This window comes from Columba livia, chromosome 1 (genome assembly GCF_036013475.1).
Source record: "Columba livia isolate bColLiv1 breed racing homer chromosome 1, bColLiv1.pat.W.v2, whole genome shotgun sequence".
In the NCBI taxonomy this organism is placed as follows: domain Eukaryota; kingdom Metazoa; phylum Chordata; class Aves; order Columbiformes; family Columbidae; genus Columba; species Columba livia.
This window is the reverse complement of record NC_088602.1, coordinates 94,234,454-94,250,200: the sequence shown is the minus strand read 5'-3', so window position 1 is coordinate 94,250,200 and position 15,747 is coordinate 94,234,454. Positions and strand designations below refer to the sequence as shown.

At 41.4% G+C, this 15,747-nt stretch overlaps 1 long non-coding RNA gene across 1 annotated transcript in view; it reads left to right on the top strand.

Annotated features, from left to right (window-relative positions):
• Nucleotides 1-1,029: 1,029 nt before the first annotated feature.
• LOC135579789 (uncharacterized) overlaps nucleotides 1,030-15,747 on the top strand; it is a 63,676-nt gene continuing 48,958 nt past the window's right edge. Inside the window, exon 1 of the long non-coding RNA XR_010473567.1 lies at nucleotides 1,030-1,241. This is a non-coding gene — a long non-coding RNA (uncharacterized LOC135579789). The remainder of the gene's footprint in view (nucleotides 1,242-15,747) is intronic.

Below are 15,747 nucleotides of genomic sequence, written 5' to 3'. Positions count from 1 at the left end.
AAGTATACAATGTAGACCCACTTATGACTTCTCACCTCTATCAAATCCTCTTGAGGAACCATGAGAAGGATGCTGTGTACACAGAGAAGTTAAAGCCTGAAAGGTCCTACAAAAACCTATAGAAACCAGAGTGGTAGCACTGCTCAAAAGCTCAGTGGACACACTGATTATCTGGGGCATGCTCAATTCATAAAAACACTTAAGAGAAAAAAACTATGTGCTTCAAAAGAGCAGAAACATACTTGCAGGTGGACTCTGACCTTGGAAGGAAATTTGGCTATGTGTGTGCCCAGCAGTGAGAGGACATAGGTATCAGATTGCTGGCAGTCCTGTACCATAAAAACCAAGAGGGCACAAGCTGCTCACTTTCCACAGAGCCACTGCACTCTCTGCCGGCTGAATCTGCCTATCAAAATAGCTGCATCCTCTCAGTGTGGTAACACAATAAAGAAAATGATATTGTAGGGAGGTTAGCTTCACAAAGCATGCAAGTGGGAGACAGGCAGCAGTCACCAATGCCCTCCCTGTCTCCCTCCTCAGGTACTGTCTTTGCCATCACACTCTCCAATGGAAGGAGTTCTGCTGGATGGGGGACTTCAGCAGTGTGGGCACAGCTCTGCTGTAGTGCATTGCTGGGCAGATGTCACCAGGATCAAACAGAGGGCAAGAGGAGATGCATCAGCTTCCAGCCAAGGTCTCAGGCTCTGGAGACTCCTGAAATGTATTTGTGGGAAACAAGCTGCAAAATAAATCAAAAAATGTGCATATGTTAGCAGAGCAGGAGTCCTTGAATACAAACATCTCCCTCATACCAAATGCCTCTTCTGTCCTGTCCAAGCTTTCCTATCACTGCTCCTTCTCTCCCCCATGAGCTCTATCCAGCTTTTTCTGCCCAGTCTGCCCTCAGCTAGTTCAGGCAGCAGCTGCACAACTTTCACCAGTGTCCATATTTGCCTTCATTTTCTATAGATGAAAGGGTAGGTAGGTGCCTGTCTCAATCCCTGCTTCTCCAGATTCTTCAATGTTCAGACAGGCTTGCAAGGGCTGAGGTCACCTCCAGCAACAGCACCTCTGCCACAAGCTCACAGTCACAGACATCAGTGATTACACACCCTCAATATGATTCATGTGCTGGGGGAGCCATAAGACCTCCTCCCTCTCTGCATGTCTGGATGTGCCAGTGTCATGCTAAACCACTGGAGTGATCAAATGGAGCAGGACGAACTCACAATGGATATCAAGTATGTTTGCTGTTGGGTCCTGGAGAAGGGGTAATGGTGGGTAAAATCATTCTTCTTTTCTACAGGTTCCTTTATAAAGCTCTCAGCATGAAAAAAAGGATCAAGGGAACATCCCAGTACTGCTTGATTATTTGGCCTGCAGGCTTTGAATTCATTCCATGCTTTGTTTTAGCTATATATTCCATAACAAAGAGATGACAAAAACAAAAAAAAAAAAAAGCAGGATTAGCATGAAAAATACTATGTTGAGTCAGAAAATGGATCTCCATTTTAATCAGGAAAATAGAACTTACTAGATGTAATAAAATACAGTGATGATCATTATCAATTCAATGTAACAAAACACCAGTTTCTGCTTAAGAGATAAATAATGGATTAATGCCTATATTTAATTCACAGACTAATAATTCCCTCCTTACTTATTCATGATAAGTGAGGAACGGCTGCTGCCAAATTCAGAAAAATGCACCCCCAGGAGTTTAGATTTGTTCATTTGGGGTTTTCTGAACTCAGAGAATTGTCTTTTTACTAAGAGATGAGCTAAGTTCTTGAGAGATGGGGGTCCTCAGTAACCATGATCATCATAATTTCTAAGAAAATTAGTGTCAGTCAGGTATTTAGGCAAATTGTTTCAGAACAAAACGTTTTTCTTTAGCTAGTGGTGTTCATTGACAGCAGAAGCTTATATAAGTTTATATAGCTTAGATCTGATATGCTGGGCCATATGGTACTATCCTTTTATAAAGAGAGGTCTTCACTAAAATGAAATTCTACCTCAAAACCGATGGCATGTATTTTGAAGATTTCTGTAGGGTATCTGATATTGCTGGAAAGCTTAAAATACCATCCTCAGTGCGCTGGGAAAAAACAGATATGTTGGGGGGTGTTCATTGTACCTAATTGTAGGCACCTATCCTTGCTGTCTAGTCTCCTGGAACTACTGGAGGAAGTCAGGCTTTTTTCAGGGTGAACCAGAGGGACCAAGTTAGGTTTTGACTTGGACTTGCTTCCCCAAAATAATCTCCCTCACTTTGCAAAAGACAACCAACTTGCAAAACTAAGTCCCATCGCTTCTTTGCTTTAGCTTATTTGCTTCAAGGAAAGCTTTAAAACCTGAGTGTCTAGCAATATCCTGATACCTACAGTTGGGCATGGAAATATTTGTTCTTCCTTTGAGAACTGTGTGCATGTTGAAGTCTCATTCTGCAGCAGTGTAAAACCAGGTTTCTTCAAGTCTTTCGCGAAACAGAATGGAGAGCAGGTCCTCTGAGAAGGCCCTGCTAATTGGTGGCTGTGGGATGCAGAATAATGGAGGTCAACCTCCTCCTCTACTGTATATGCTCTAGAGTAGACACTACTTTTCCCAGGTGACAGCCTAAGCCCCTCCTTTGGAATACTTTGGAAGGAAGAGATGTATCTTTCTCTTGATATCTTCCCTTTTACCTAGTCTTCTATCCCCCAGATTCCTTTCTGGACTGGAGATACGTAGGCTGATGAACACGTGTGATTTCTGAATGCAGTACATGCCCGAAAATGTCCCAGTTTTTCACACATTTGACAAAAACACTTCCAAAACCTGAAATGCTCCAACCTGCTCAATTCTTACATCAATATTTAAATATACAAGCCAGAATGTCCCACTTTTGAGAAGCAGTGAACAACCCAAAATTCAGGCCAAGTACCTAATATTCTTCATTTGAACACATCTAGGAAACTGAAGTCTGATAGTTCACGTAAATGACTTGGAAGAAAAAGGATGCTTGAATGTTTTGAATACAAGAAATCACCAGGTACAGCAAACCATTGTAGAGCCTAATTCGCTAAATAAGAGGTCTTTTGGTTTATAAAAACAATAGCTTTAAAATATAATGACTGTTTCTGTTCAGCTCACATTAAGGTATTTGATATTGCTTTACATCTTAAGACATTTAATACATTTTTTAGTATGTCAGTATAGTGTTAATGTCATTAGATTCATCTATTCTACTTGCTAGTCAAACTCCCCAGCTGACAGCTTAAACCCCTGTGAGTGGGAAAATGTATGAGGCATTATATATGAAATGTCTAATAACCATGTCTACAGAGCGAGACAAGAAATAGCATTTTGATAGAGAGTAAAGAATATTTTGAAGAGACAGGCTTATGAAATGAGTGGGAGTGGAGACTCATGATCATATTTGATTCTTCTGAGGTTATGACTGTGCACTCATTTTAACTTTTAAAGAGGCAGGAATAGCCCTGCAGACTGTAAGTGAATTAACTTCTGTAATCACGTCCCTAATGAAAAATGCTGAGCAAGTTTTCTGTGATTTGGATCACTAGAATGGAACTAGTATAATATGTTAACAGTTCATGAGTCTGACATTTAAAATGAGCAGAATATGGCTAAAATGAGCCCACAGCATTGCATTATTTTGCCATAGGGAGTAGGCATAAACTATTCTGATGTCATAAAAAGATAAACCAAAAACATCTCTTTACCTCTTATCCAAGCTGTTCGGTAGATTTATTAAGGTGCCAAAACAGTTCCTGGCAATGAACTGAAAAACAATAATCTTCCATGCATCCCGATTAAAAGGTGAATCAATCAGTCATCCGTAGTGGGATTCTGCTTTACAATAAAACCACAGCTGGTTTATTTCAAAGTAAGTGAGCTCGGAGTCTGAAAACACTCTGAGTAGAATGAAACACTGTCTGCCGTACATTTTTTTAATCCCAGGCCTACTTCATGGAATGAGACAAAATGTACTGATACGAACAAATTCTAAGTCCTTGAACTATGTGTTTATTTGTATCACCAGAAAGTGTATTCCTAAAACACCAGACCCACTGCACTCTTATAAGACAGCTAATCAAGCTGCTAGGGAACATTCACTCATTAAAATTATCAGTTCACAACCACTAGTATCTGGATCTGTTTTCTCGTTGTCCAGAGAGGCCTGTTCAATACATTTAGACAGAAAGATTCGAATAAACAAGTTGCCTTTCTCTAAGTCTTCTGCTGCTGGCCGTGCTGGGAATCACACTTTGCTTGCCTTGCTGTGCTGGTTCCCAGATTCAGATCAATAAGAGGTCCCTTCCTTCCTGCGGTACTATTGCATGCAATAGCCAGGCTGACCCTTGGTGTGTTTTTTCATCCTTTCACTGCCTACTTTCCACCAACTTACTCTTTTTTTTTTATTTGTCTCTAGCCTGTATAAATGCAGTGTACATTTTCTGTAAGCTTTCTGCACACCCACTCTGTTGCTGCACAGAAGAGAAGGCCACGCACCCTTTGGGCTGAGCCTCCCCTAATGTACACTACTTCTTTCCTATGTACACCACATCTATACCTTATAATTATCCACATCTATAAAAAATGCTGTTTCACATGACTTAACTCTTCCATGTGAGGTTATTGACATCGTCTCCAGGAATAAAAATTTTTGAGGCTGCACCCTCAAACATGTATATACATGTATTTTGTTTCATATGTAGACGATGTTTGTGTTAGAGCCATCACTGATAGACAGCAACATACGAAAGGTTCAATCCTTCTTTATACTCACCAACAGATGACTCTAGAGCTGGATGGTTTCCTCTTTTGTTAGCACACTGCCCCTCCACCCGCCCTCTCCATTCTCAAAGTTGACTCACTGCCCACAGCTGCAGGAGATCAGTTTTATTAACATCAGTTTGCCTCTTGCCTCACCCTGCATGACAAGGGGTCTTGTTGGGCAGGACAAGCCAAAGGAGGACAGAAATTGGGAAAAGATGCTATTAGTTAGCTCTTTTTAATTGTTTATGAGAGTTTCTCAGAAGCTGACAGGCAGAGACTTTCTGGCTGATAAATTTATTAGTATTAGAGAAACAGTCAGTCAGTGTAGTCACAGCTAGCTCACAAACACTTCTTCAGACACTCATCCCCTTTCCCCATGTGTTGCCAAGCTTCATAACAGCAAGTCAGCTCTATGCAGACCTTTTCTGAAAGAAAAAAAGAAAAATTATCTTCCAATTCCCTGAGGACTTCTTACGTGAAATTTATCATGTTTTGTGGCCTAGAATGTGAAACTTCAAATGATACCCTGATTTCAAGTTCCATATTCCAGTCTTTTGTCCTATACTTGAATACATACTGAAGAAGTCCAGGTCACTCCATTGGCATTATCTGTGCAGTGAGGTACAATCTGATGTGCTTGGATCCTTATCTTTTTATCTAACTTGTTCAAAGCCATGCACTACTGCACAGAACAAACACTGTGGGTAGCTATAAACCCACGTATCTATGTGTGCTGCTTTTGATGACAAACACAATTAAAACAGAAAGAAATTAAAATACAAATTATTTGCTCTTAAAAACAGGCATACCCACTGATGGAGTGCTTCCTAAATATAAAAAAAAAAAAAAAGTGTGTTAAAAAAGAACATTAAATCGGGGGCAACATAGCTTAAATTTTAATTACCAGGGATAAAATGTCGTTATCACATCAATATTGGAGTGCTACAGTAATAGACCAGAAATGACACTGGTAATGGAAGCTGTATATGTATATTCACACCAAAGAGATAATATTTGTGCACATCAAAACTGAGCTCTCCCAAGCACACAGGTCCAAGCTGGTTGTTCTCCTTTGCCAAGATGAATAGCTTCAAACAAAGAAAGAACTCCTTTCATCTTAACCTACCTTGTAGCCTGGGAGGGCACCAATGGAGGAGCTGAAAGACTGAATCCCTGCGGATATGGAAAGCATAAATAGCTCCCGCTTCCTGGCTGCATTTCCTATCCACGAGCAGTGGCATCGCACCCATGACTATCACTTGCAAGGATGATCATGGCTCTGCTTTGTTCTCAAGAGAAAAAACATTTTAATTTATCTTTCAGAGCCAGGAAAGAAACATCTCTCAGTAGTGCTGGTTGAGACATCTATGTCCCAGGTTTGAGACATACCTGTGGGGGACTACGGTGGGTCCGGGGATTCCCTGACAGAGGGCATGGGAACAGAAATTAGCCTTGAAGATATGAAGGCCTACCCATGAGAAAGATGGGAGTAAAGGAGTATCCGGAGATGTTAAGGATGTACCCATGAGAGAGAAGGGAGTAGAAGAGTAACATGGATGATAGCAAAATTAGCCAATGAGATGTTACTGCTGTAACTTGTAGCCAATAGTGAAGAGACACGTGAATTGGTAAAACTGTATAAAAATTCACTTGTGGCAATAAATGGCATCTACTACTTTCATCCTGGAAGAACTTGGTCTATGTCATTTGTCCGTCTCAGCCACGACACATACCTTTCTACTAAGCTTTTGTTATTGACTGTTTGGGTTTGTCCATGGTCTATGTTATGACAGACATGAAGGTCATGCTGCTCATCTCTCTTTGCAGTGCAAGTAGCCATGGTGCCTCTCCCAGGCTGAGGGATTCTGCAGGAGTGGCCAAAAGCATGAGGCTTTGATGTTCTCCAGCACCACCCTCCCCCTTTCTCAGGGGCAGTGGCTGCCAGTGCTTTTTCACAGTAAGCATGGCAGTTTCCTGATTTCACTGTGCTCTTGTTAGTATAAAAACATTCGATCTGCAATGGGGACAGGGAAGGTCACTCATGCCATTGATGAAGAGTAATAGCTACAGCATGATATTTAATGGTGTAGAGATAGGCATTCCTCCTTTTCCTGCTCCTTTTAAATGCCTTCAGGTCTATTTCCTTGGGCTATAACCTGTTTTTTTAACAACTCCTCTACAGCTGGATCTGGCTTCAGAGCCTGGATACAACCAGCACAGTTGTCATTTCCTCTGCCATAGAAGTGTGGTCTCATAGAAGAAATGTTTCTGCTGTGCATGGATTTTTACAGAAGCCACCTTCCATGGTGTATGTTGTAATAACTGTTTTACTTCATCTCTGGGAGAAATACAGCCTTTCTGATATGTGCTTATTATCTTCATTACACAAATAATATTTGTTGTATACATAAAAGATAACACCTTGACAGCTGAGTCATAGAGACTGTGTCTGCCATCTCATTGCTTTTGTGACAACCAGTCCTTTGACAAAACATTGCCTTTTCTGACAGGTTTTTTGCGAACACTGGGACAGAGAAATCCTAACACATGCTTTATTCAGTCTAGCTGTTAACTTTGATAGTAAATAACTGGCCATTTCTTTTCCTCTGATAGGGCTGCCATCAGCACAGCAGAGGGGATGGAAAATTCTGTATGCTACAAATCAGTCTGAATCTGGTGCAATATAAAACTGCATCAGGGCTTTGCAAAAATGGGACTCCATTTCCCTAAAATGGCCTTCCTAATGCAAATGGTCCCTCTTACCAGGAAGTCTGTCCCTTTAAATTGCCGAAGTCATGCACGGAAGCAGAGGACAGAGTCAAGCCAAGTGATTCTTCTCAGTAAGTTATTTTGGAACAAATCAACTTTGGGGAATAATGTACTTGCATACTCCCACCTCCCATCAAGCACTCATGAGTCATGGGTAGAAATAAATTAAAAAATAATAATTTAAAAAAAAATAAACCTAAGTTGGAAGGTTACTAGAGCAATTTCTAACATTCATAAACTACATAAGATAATGTCATAGATTTCTGAAATATTTTATTCTCAACAGGTGAAGCACAAGCTAGGAGCCCCTTCCATCATGTACACTTAAACACAATTTAAGAATCTAGCTATGAGGACATGAGAAAGATAGTCTAATTGTGAGAAGTGTTAAGGTTGCTTGACATGGGGTTGTTCAAAACATGTTTGCTGCAAACATCACCATAAGGCTATTTTCAACCCTTGTTTCAATGGCTACTTCCACCTCCATTTAAAACTACAAGTACAGATGACATTGTGCATTTCAACCAGCTTTCCAGACATGTCACAGAACAAATATTAGCACCAAAGCTGCAACGTGACTACAGTTTCTTTCACCAGATCTGTTAATACACCTCATGAAAATTACAGTCAGTCTTTACAATTTGTTTTTCACTAGCACTGCTTCAACTTCAATGATTAACCTTTCTGGAGGAAACCAGCCCTTTTAAAAGATGTAACACTCTCCCCCTAAAATGAGATCAAATCCATTCAACACTCCCACTCACACTGCTATTGAGAAGAACTGGGCAAGAGAGGAGAAAATATATCTTAAAAACATGCCCAGACATTTCTTAAACAAGGTAAGGTGACATAAAAAGCCAAATCTTTCAAAAACACTCTAAATAACAACTTTCTCCTAAGCGTGTGTTTGCATTTCAGATGTATTATTTTCAGACCAGGAAAGGAAACACAGGTCTTCTGTCTTGCTGTGTGCCCACACACAAGTGTTATGGTCCACAATGGGCCAGATATTAGGATCACTGTGACTAGATCCCCCCTAAACAGGAGTCCAGAGCAAAACAGAGAGAGGCAGAGTTAAGGTTGAAACAGAAAACAAAGCAGGAGTCCTGAGGCCCAGGTGGAGAAGGGAATTGAAGCAGGAGGCTCACTATGGCAGAATGTACTATCCTTCAGGAGACCTCCAGGAGGAGAAGCTGGAGAGCACTTCTCATAATGCACCACCTCAACACTGAGAGCACTTAGGCATAACAACAGCACTAGATAGAGCTGCTCTGGGGTTTGGGCACCAGCCGTACAGGTTAAAAAGCAGTGTGTCCTGTATTTGTGATTGGGAACCTGGCTGGTTACTGTCTCTGGGATTCTTACTGCCCCTCAGACCAAAACCCACACAGGGAGCTGGATGCCGTGCATAGTATAATTTCTTGCTGCTATCAGCATATCAAAATTGCAATGCAATATTACAAAGCTGGCAGTCACAGACTGCCAGATATTGAGCAACATATGTCAACAGGTAATACTACCTGGAACAGGACATCGACCTTTAATATAAGTTCGCCTTCAAAGGCACAGCATTTCTATTAGCATCCACATTGCTGTACAACAGCCAAAGGCTGCTTCATGTTTCTATCCCTATCATAAGTGCCATTTCAGTTGTAAGCATTCATTTAAGCCCCTTCTAGTCATGATGAGGCAAATTTCTTGGTCAGCCAGTGGTACTGCACCGCTCTGACATGCATGACACCTTATGATGACTTAAGCTCCCTTCACACCGACCAGGCTCCCCAGGGCTACATGAGGCATAGTGCTGAGAAGCAGGGAATTGCTGCCTCTTCTGCTGCTGCCTGCAGCCATCATGCTTCTGGCCTGGAGATCTCCCTCACACCTCTTCCTCTCTGTTCCCAACAGGCAAGACCAAGAGCCCTGGCTTTCCCCTGCAGCTCCCACACAGCTGACTACAATGCCGTGGCAGCTGACACCAGAGACTAACAGCTCAGTGGAAATGGCACTTGGTTTGCCCAGCTCTAGGCCCACAGGAGAGCCTTAAAGAAATGATTTCCAGAGGAAGACTTGCAAAAGACTTCTTTGATGTTTAGAATAAGATACAGTGTGAAAACAATAGCTAATGCAATTTCATATTCATACAGTGAAGGGGAGGGAAGTAATATACAAAAAAATTTGTAGATTTAATGTCTCTTTCCAAAATTTTGGACAATTAGATCAGCAAGATATTTTAAATAGCCCCTGAAAATTAACTTGAGCATCAACTACCCATTAAAAAGAAGCAAAGGAAGACTCAGCACAAGCTTTTCCTCGGGTATCGCTCAGCGTGCTCTTGCCGTTGCCCTGACAACCAGCTGGTTCTTGGCTCTTTGGCAATTGCTGTGGATGCAACAACTTTCATATTTCTCATTATAATGTTATTATTGTTATAAGCACACACAAAAAAAAAGCTGAAGGAACGGTTGTGTCAAATTTAGCCTATGCACCCAGGAAAAGAACACTCAGAAAGTCTGACTTTTAAATAGCTCCTAATGATTGGGGCACAGCCTAATTTTAGAGCACTGTCAATCAGCAAAAATGTCTGTAGGTGCTTTGATTCCTTGATGGCAAGAACCCTGTAACTACCTAGACAGTCAGATGGCGAAATGTGAACTCCCTGTCTGGATTTCTGAGTCTGGGACATATCCTTCTCTTCTGAGGCTAATCCACTTTTTTTTAGGTTTTTTTTTTCTGAGGAGATAGACTGATATTCATACTAGTGATCCCAGTGGCTACGTTTATTGTTTTACAGAGCTTAAAGAAGTCTTTGTGATCTAATGCCTTGACCATAACAATCCTGTCCCAAGGATCCAGAAGAAGTTTTTAAAACTGTGAGATCTGAACCAAAATGAAAGCCAATCTTTTCCAAGGCACCAATATATTTAAATTCAGTCTTCACCCTTTCCCTCATCTTCTGACCATCTAGGAAAATGCAGTTAAGAGTGTATCCCAGGTGGAAATGTTTCTAGCAATACACATAATAATCTAAATAAGCTTGCATTTCTTTGGCTGCCACCTAGCCCCCATTACTGTCTTCCCCCCCATCCATAAGAAAGGGCGAGCCACTGTTCAAAATGTTTCTGGGACACGTTATGCTCCTAGCTGCTCTGGTGTAAACCTGGAGCTCTTCCATCAGTTTCCCATTTTAGATAACTCCACATTTATACCTCTGCACAAAAACAGGTTTTGGCTTTCTATGTGCTTCTATCCAGCTCTGTCCAAATATACTTGACAGCACAGTTCCTTCATCAGTCTAACACATCATCAGATCCTGATTTATAATGTGCATTATAGACTCTGGGCCAGCAAAAACAGACATGAATCAGCTGTGACAGCATGTCTTCTGCTAGCACATGACCATCCACAGGCCATTGGCACAGTCAGCGACTAAGTGTCATTTATATCTTTGCAGGTTTTAAAGTTTAGATGTCATGTGTGTGGAGAAGGTTTCATTTCACTCTCACCCGCTCCTAAGTAACCCATTTACTCATACAGTCCGTGCTCATTAGCATGCAAGAAAACATTGTCCTGTCATTCTTCTCACTTCTATTTATATTCATTATATTATTAACAGTTGTACTGTTTATCAAATAGAGGCTTTCATGGATCATGCCACAGAAAAGACAGATAAAGTGATCATTTAATTGTAACTTTAAAGCTCAATTGTTTCACGCTTGATTTAGAACCTTATGGGTTTACTAATATAGCAGAACAAACAAGACCAAAAACCTTACGTGTTTTCAATTCAAAGTAAACCTCACAAAACCTGCCCTTTGTATCATGCCTACCCAAATATATTACCCATCAAAACGTCATGCTATGAAAGGCCCTTAGCCAAGAAACACAGAAGATGAAAAGTAATCTTCTGGTAAGTTTTAGCTAGGCAGACATTACAACAAGAGCATGCTTCAGAGTTCAGTCTGCAATCTGTCCCTCATACACGGTCAATTTTTTTTGTAGGACCATAGGAAGAGTTGCAAAGGGAACAAATGTACTTGATAGCTACTGAGGTTGTTACACAGCCTCTCTAGTATCACCACTGCACTCTGAAGACTGTCAGACTGATCACAGCCTCTTTGCACCTTCTGTGCAAAACTGGTTTGGAGCCACAGGATCCACACACTCGTGATTTCTAGGGATGGTCCCCTAACTCTCTGGGCAATGAGATCCCACCATAAAGCCAAAACAACCCAGTTTCAAGGCAATAATTGCAAGGAACATCAAAACAATGTTAAGCTGAAGAAGAAATAATCACATCTTTGTTCACATGTTAATGAAACAAACACGACACTGCAAATTCTCATGCCTCTATCCAAACTGACCATGCTCAAGAAGGCAAGAGACATCCAGCTCACCAGATAGAACTGCCTCCTCACTGGCTTCTAGGCAAGCAAAACCTGAAAATGAAATACTGGACAACCAGTATATTGGACGTGTTTTTTAATTAAGTGCTATAAAAATATTGCCGTGATTGTAAAATGAAGTGATAGAATTACTCCTCTTGGCAGACTACTTTTGGACTTAGTACAATATGTTAAGAATGAACACACTGAACTTCCGCTAAAGCTTATTTTCCCAATGCCTTATAAAATGATAGAAGATATTATTGTCTGGTGATGTTCATGTTCACTACCACAATGAAGTACTAGTGAGAAGTACTTTCCTTCAAAGATAAAAACACCATATGGGAGCCAGTGGGGGAAGAGCCCCCAGTGCCCTGAGAACAGGGCATTAGAGGTTTCCATGGCACAGAGAGCATGGTGAGAAAACCAGGGCTACTGTAGGAACACACCCCTCTGGATCATGCAGCCTTGTAAGAGCTCCCTACTGTTTGCAGGACAAAAAGAATGGATGGGGATGCCTTTTCACAACAAACTATTTCCAGGCTCCTTGTTGAACAGAGTCCATAAGTGAGCAGGCATTGCCTCGCTTGTCTAAATAATGGCGTAACCTGGGGACAAAGGCTTTGTGTCTGTCCATCTCTACTACTGCCCCAGCACTTGAGCAAGAGGGTTTTGTGCATCCCCAGCATGCTGCATATCCTCTCCTGACAGGCTACTTTGGGCATACCCAACCTGCCCTGGGCTTTCTCCACTGGCATCCCATTGCAATGCTGGTCAAATGACTCTTGGTCCCCTCTGTAAAGCGATGATCAGTCATCTGCATTCAGCATCTCTAAGTTAGCCTGTGAAGTGCAGGTGAAGCTTTTGATAAGAAATTCTGCTCCTCCAGCTCAACGGCATTTCCTTCATAAGGTTGAAGATGTAGCAAATTTCTTCCATCTGTCATTCATAACCATGAACTGACAGCAACACAGACCTTTAAAAATCATTTGTTTAACCATTTGTTACCGAAGTACTATACAAAGAAGAGAGTCAGAATGAACCAAAGAAAGCATCCAAGTACTGTGGTACTGAGGGATGGTGTAAGGACTTGAACAGAGCAGGCTAATAAAAACAAACTAAGAAAATGCAAAGGATGAAACTTCAGGTTCAAATAATTCAAATCAAGTTTCTTCTGAATGGCAAATGACCAAATCTGTTAAGCACATGCCTTCTTTTAAGTTTATAACTTAAAGCACAACCTTAAACTCAGACACAAATTTAATTACTTTGCTCAGATGGAGCCCTTGAGAGCTGTTCACCCAAATGTGAAGTGTAAAATAGAGTTTAATAGACACATTTTCAGGCTCTCTTAATTGTCACTGCCATAACTCACTTTTCCCTTAATAACATGCAATGAAATTTTCACATCAATACTGCATCCCACAGCTTTCAAGAAAAGCAGAGACCAGCAACAAAATACCTTAAAAATCACTGTCCTATCCAAAGCAAGGTGTACTTTGCAGGGAGGCTTGTTATTGTCATTAACACCATCATCACTATTGTTATTTTTATAATATTAACTAGACTGCAGATATAATCAGGAAAAAAGAAAAAAAAACAAAAAAGCCACTTTCAGGTATAAGTTCTGCTTCCCTCAAACTATCATTTCCAATACAAGGACAGAGACATTGCAGTTCATTACAGATGATACACTGAACAGTGACAGGACTGTCTTGGAGAAACCAAGGCCAGCTGAAAAAAACAGCACAAAGTAAAATGCCAGGAGAGAAAAAGGAGGCAGGCAGCATGCTAGCCTTCTCTCCGGCTGTTGAAGAAGCTGCATTTTGGAACTAACACAAATGCAGCAAGTGGGATGTTTATCAGTTTTGCTCACTGTTTGAAGGCAGAGGGAGTAGAAGCTAAGTCCTGCCTTGCAGTACTAAATGACTGAGTCACGGTTATTTGTAACCATGTCTTGCCCTCCATCTCCCTGTGCCCCACTTCCCCACAGCCAACATCCCTGGAAGTGACCCTGAGCACAGAGTGGGTGAGGGGGTGATGTTACAGTCCACATCCAGAGGCAATGCGCACGGAGCCAGGGGCTGCAGACCCCCGGCATGCATGGGGATGCAGTGTGCTGGGGCATCAGCTGCTCCGTCCCTGGCAGGCCCATCTCCCCAGCACAGCACAACTTCTCCACAGCCTCACCAAGTGAGTCAGCACCAGAGAAGTCCCTCACTGGCCTCATCCTGCCCCCTCGCACCAGCTAGCTCTATACACATAGGATTTTGCAGCTGTAGCTTTTACAGTCAGTGCAGACTGCGGCTTGCATATTGGTTGTTATATTCAAGTCCTCACTAAGCTCACTTATCACAGACTATTCTATGTTAGCCTTGTTTTCTATCACCTTCTCCACTTTTGTCCCCAGAAGGTAGAATATAAGGAGGAAGGTTAAGATTCCGTAATAGAGACAAAAATATCATGTGCAAAAAGAATGGTCCTCACACAAATTGATCCTCCTCTGTGTAGCTTCCTTCATTTATCCTTGTGCATTTGTCTGCTAGTAATAGTTAATACCTGGCCCAGATTTCCCTTGTTTCGTAAATTATTCTTTTTCAATCAGAGATACCAGGGTTCAAAAAATCAAAGCTCTCTAAAATGAACTAATGTATTAGCACAAACCTCTGTACTGCTTTGCTCTCCACCTAATTCTCCCCATCAAAGCATTGATCACTAAAGTAAAGCAAAAGAGAGACTGTAAACACTGCACATGTGTGTGTGTACGTCTAATGTGCACACGAGGTGATAGGAACTCTGCTTAACTTGTTCTGCAGAGAGAAGTTCAGAACAAGACCTCAACAAAGTCTTGCTCAGTGGTGGGTTCCTAACAGAACCCAAGGCCATCCACTGCCTGGCATATCTGCCATCAGCTCAGTCTTTTAGCCAGCACACTTCTTTGCTGTCTCTGAACACAGTAACTCCCGCTCTGCTTGGCACAACTTCTGGGAAATGCTCAGCCCAGCTGATACAGCTCATCTCATCTCAGACCACTTCTGCCTGAGGACACTAAGCATATACATGATTTCTGAGGTTTGGACAAAGTCTCTCTGGTCTTTCTGGTACTGTTTGTCTCACTGAGACACCTGTGTGGTCTCTTCATTCATGTGAGGAAATAACCACCTGAAAAATAAAAAATCCTCTCACACAAAAAAGAGCTGTAGCCTCCAAGCTTAGAGACTGTTTCCTGCTTCTTTTGTGCATACTTACTTTTCTTTTGGATAGCATATTCGTCACAACCAGCTCTAGTGTTCCCTAGGCAAGGATAAAATAACACACTTCTATTTCAGAGTTTGCAGTACTCTAGCTGCTTGAAGTGATAGGGATATGCACTGGGTAACCACAGTCTTTATATATACGCACAGGAATACAGTTAAACTAAATGATTAAAACATATACTGGCGACTTAACCGGGTTAAAAAAAAGAAAAAAAGAGAAAAAAAGAAAAAAAGAAAGAACAAAACCCACACAACTTCTCCAGCTCCACTGAGGTTAGGTGAGACACCACCTCATCATTCCTCATGGGCAACCTAAGACATATCACATCATAAATCTGCAAGTTTCCACTGTTGTGCAGTGACACTGAACATCAGCTGAGGATTTTTCTCTGGTTGTCCTGTACAGAATAAGATGAAAATGACTGTCATACAAATCAAGGAGCCACAGACGGTATTTAGATATCAGGAAGTTCAAATTAAGCTAAGGCTGTATTCATCTCCTCATACATTTGCTGTAACACTTGGAAAGTTTCTGGCCAGTCTCTACAGTCAAGTCTATG